The following is a 4,261-nucleotide window of genomic DNA, read 5'->3' as shown; positions in this document are numbered from 1 at the left end:
TTTTTTTTTTTTTAAGACAGTAGTGTTGCTCTGTTACCCAGGCTGGAGTACAGTGGTATGATCGTGGCTCACTGCACCCTTGACCTCTCAGGCTCAATCCTCCCACCTCAGCCTCCTGACTAGCTGGGACTACAGGCGTGGGCCACCAATCTCAGCTAGTTTTTAAAATGTTTAGTAGAGACGGGTCTCATTATGTCGTCCAGGGTGGTCTCAAACTCCTAGATTCAAGTGCTCTATCTGCCTCGGCCTTCCAGACGTTGGGATTAGAGGCGTGAGCCACCAAGCCTGACTCTGACAAACAACTTTTGTAATCACCTCCTCTCCTAATTTGTTCTTTTTTCTTAAAAACTTGAGTTGTTGATTCTAACCCCGTTCCCTTTCTAAAGAGGCGAGAGATTCGGGTTTCAGGGGAAAAGAAGGAAAACTGCCTTCTCTGGCCTCGCTTCACAGCATGGGATCCGGGTCCTGGTATCGGCAGTTTGGCTCCCTTCCTCCTCTGGTTTAATTTTTTGTCCTAAATTACACAGCATGCTTTTAAAATTGCTGCTTCCCATTGTTTGTAATTCGGACCCTTTTTTCTCCTTAAATTTGTGACCAGGGCCAGGTGCAGTGGCTCATGCCTGTAATCCCAACATTTCGGGAGGCCGAGGCGGGTGGACCACTTGAGGTCAGGGGTTTGAGACCAGCCTGGACAACATGGTGAAACCCCACCTCTACTAAAAATACCAAAAAAATAAAAATTATCCAAGTGTGTTGGTACACATCTGTAATCCCAGCTACTCTGGAGTCTGAGGCAGCAGAATCTCTTGAACCCAGGAAGGGGAGGTTGTAGTGAGCCCATATCATGCCATTGCACTCCAGCCTGGGCAACAAGAGCAAAACTCCGACTCAAAAAAAAAAAATTTGTGACCGGCTGGTCGCGGTGGCTCACGCCTGTAATCCCAGCATTTTGGGAAGCCGAGGCTGGTGGATCATGAGGTCAAGAGATCGAGACCATTCTGGCCAACATGGTGAAACCCCATCTCTACTAAAATACAAAAATTAGCTGGGCGTGGTGGCTCTCACCTGTAGTTCCAGCTACTCGAGAAGCTGAGGCAGGATAATTGCTTGAACCCGGGAGGCGGAGGTTGCAGTGAGGCAAGATCGCGCCACTGCACTCCAGCCTGGCAACAGAGCGAGACTCCATCTCAAAAAAAAATTGTGACCAATTCCTGTTAGTTTTAAACTGGTGCATGAAGGTGAGTTCTGTCCCTGGCCCTCAAGAGATGTGGAAGTTTGTTTTACAGAGTGCTCTCAGTCACTTAAGGATGTAAATCTTTATTTATTGTTTTGTTTGTTTGTTTTGATTTTTTTTTTTTTTAATTCGGTAGAGAAGGCATCTCTTTATGTTGTCCAGTCTGGCCTCTGGGTATCTTTCACCTCGGTCTTCCAGAGTGGTAGGATTACAAGCGTGAGCTACCACCCCAGCCCAACCCCATACCTTTACCTTCCCTCATTTTCCCAACTTTTGGCACTAGTCCCATGGGCAGTTTCATTTTTCTACTTTCCTGTCTCTTTAAATCTTCCACCTGGCATTTGTGCATAGACTGTCAGCTGAGAAGCTGAGACCTTCGGAAATATGGCCTGACCGACGTGGGTTACGCCCTATTTGCAGCTAGCAAGACTTTCTTTAAGCTGCTCTTGAGAGGGCTTGGGGCTGAAATTTTGTTCCCTCTTTAGAGACCTTGGTTAAAGCCATAAAGGGATTCTTAATTTTGGTCTCATGCATGTCTGTGTGTGTTGGTTTTGAGTCATTTGTGCAGGTATGCCCTTGAATGGTTGTAAATTTCTGGTTTACATTTAGAATATGATAGGGGTTTTTTGTTGTTTTGTTTAGCCTTCTCCTATGCTAAATGAAACCATATACTCAGAAACGAAACAGTTTATTAAAACATTCAAAAACAAATAGCTTTAAATAGTGATTACCCTAGACCTCTAATAAGCAAGTATGTTCCACCTCCAAAACCTTTTTTTGTTTTGTTTTTGATGAGAGGACAAAGTCTGGTTCTATCCGCCCAGGCCAGAGTGCAGTGGCACATTCTCAGCTTGTTACAGAGGGCAACTAGTCAGGCGTGAGCCGGGCAGGGGAGGGCCTCCTCCATCCACCAGGGACATCAGGCGACCATCAGTGATGGTTAGGCAGTTGTCGCACTGCCTAAAATAGTCATTGGTCCCAGCCAGCACCAGGGAAAGGCAGTTTCCCCAGTAGACAAACACGTGAAGCTGGTGCTCAGCAGCTTCCTGATCAGATCTCAGGAGTTGGGCACGTGAGCTCAAGCACGTGCACTAAGGCACAAAATGGTGGAGTTTAACTGGTGTGTGACCTTCCAGGTGCATTCCACCGGTAAGGGAAGATCGCCTCAGGTGAGCACGCATACGCTCCAGTAAACACTGCGCATGCTCTCTCCCAAGGGCTAGCAGACCACTGTGTGTGCTGGCAGCCCACCCCAAGGGAGGAATCAGGAGAAGGGACACAAGACCCTCAAGTATGCCAACATCTAGAACCCTACGTCAGAGGCCAGACGGGGCACTTGTCTCTCAAATTGCCCACTTGGCCTCTTCCAAGTACACTTTCCTTCCTTTTGTTTCTGCTCTAGAGCTTTGTGGGTTTTGTTTTTTTTGTTTGTTTTTTTGGTTTTTTGGTTTTTTTTGAGACGGAGTCTCGCTCTGTCTCTCAGGCTGGAGTGCAGTGGCCAGATCTCAGCTCACTACAAGCTCCGCCTCCCGGGTTCACGCCATTCTCCTGCCTCAGCCTCCCGAGTAGCTGGGACTACAGGCACCCGCCACCTCGCCCGGCTAGTTTTTTGTATTTTTTAGTAGAGACGGGGTTTCACCGTGTTAGGATGGTCTCGATCTCCTGACCTCGTGATCCACCTGTCTCGGCCTCCCAAAGTGCTGGGATTACAGGCGTGAGCCACCGCGCCTGGCCGAGCTTTTTAATACTTTCACTCCTGTTCTAAAACTTGCCTCAGTCTCTTCTTCCGCCTTATGGCCTTTGGTCAGATTCTTTCGTCTGAGGAGGCAATAATTGAGGCTGCTGCAGACACGTATGGATTTGCCACCAGCAACTCAGATACCTGCCACCGGCAACAGGCTCACTGCAGCCTCCGCCTCCCAGGCTCAAGGCATGCTCCCACCACAGCCTCCCAAGTAGCTAGGACTACATGTGTGTGCCACCACACCTGGCTAATTTTTGTATTTTTTCGTAGAGATGAGGTTTTACCATGTTGTCCAGGCTGCCCTTGAACTTGTAAGCTCAAGCAATCCACCCACCTCAGCCTCCCAAAGGTCTGGGATTATAGGCATGAGCCACCACAGCAAGGCTTTATTATTTTTGAGACAGGGTCTCACGTTTGTCATCCAGGCTGGCGTGTGGGGGCACCATGACAGCTCACTGCAGCCTTGACTTCCCAGGCTCAAGGATCCTCCCACCTCAGCCCCGAGCAGCTGGGACCATAGGCACGTACGTATGTGTGCTGCCACTCCTGGCTAACTTTTTACTTTTTATAAAGATGGAGTCTCACTATGTTGCACAGGCTGGTCTCAAATCCTGGGTTCAAGTGATTCTCTAACCTCAGCCTCCCACAGTAGGATTACAGGCATGAGCCACCGTGGCCAGCTTCAGACCTCCTTCTTGATGTCAATTTCAGGAAGGAAAAACCAAGAAACAAGAATATTGACTATTTGCCCAGCTAAAATCTGACACAGGAATGCTTTTAAACAGCTTTAGAGTTGAAAGTTGACTTAATTAGAAGCTGATATTTAGGCTATATGTGTATACAATGTTTTTGAGGCCTCTGCTCTCTATAAAAGCTTCTTGGCGGCCGGGCGCAGTGGCTCACAACTGTAATCCCAGCAGTTTGTGAAGCCGAGGCAGGCAGATCACGAGGTCAGGAGATCGAGACCATTCTGGCTAACACGGTGAAACCCCATCTCTACTAAAAATAGAAAAAATTAGCCGGGCGTGGTGGTAGGTGCCTGTAGTCCCAGCTACTTGGGAGGCTGAGACAGGAGAATGGCATGAACCCGGGAGGCAGAGGTTGCAGTGAACCGAGATTGCGCCACTGCACTCCAGCCTGGGCGACAGAGCAAGACTCGGTCTCAAAAAAAAAAAAAAGCTGCTTGGCCAGGGAAGAAGCTACAAAAAATACAAAAATTAACTGGGTATTGTAGTACGTGCCTGTAGTCCTAGCTATTCGGGAAGCTGAGGCAGGAGAATCGC

The 4,261-nt window shown here is 48.4% G+C and overlaps 1 protein-coding gene across 6 annotated transcripts in view; it reads left to right on the top strand.

Moving 5' to 3' along the window:
• FAM193A (family with sequence similarity 193, member A) overlaps positions 1 to 4,261 on the top strand; it is a 281,515-nt gene that overhangs the window by 275,690 nt on the left and 1,564 nt on the right. The window lies entirely within an intron of this gene.

Source organism: Mandrillus leucophaeus, unplaced genomic scaffold, assembly GCF_000951045.1.
Source record: "Mandrillus leucophaeus isolate KB7577 unplaced genomic scaffold, Mleu.le_1.0 Scaffold98, whole genome shotgun sequence".
NCBI classification, from domain to species: Eukaryota; Metazoa; Chordata; class Mammalia; order Primates; family Cercopithecidae; genus Mandrillus; species Mandrillus leucophaeus.
Note: the sequence above shows the minus strand (reverse complement) of the source record. Positions and strands in the feature narration are given on the sequence as shown.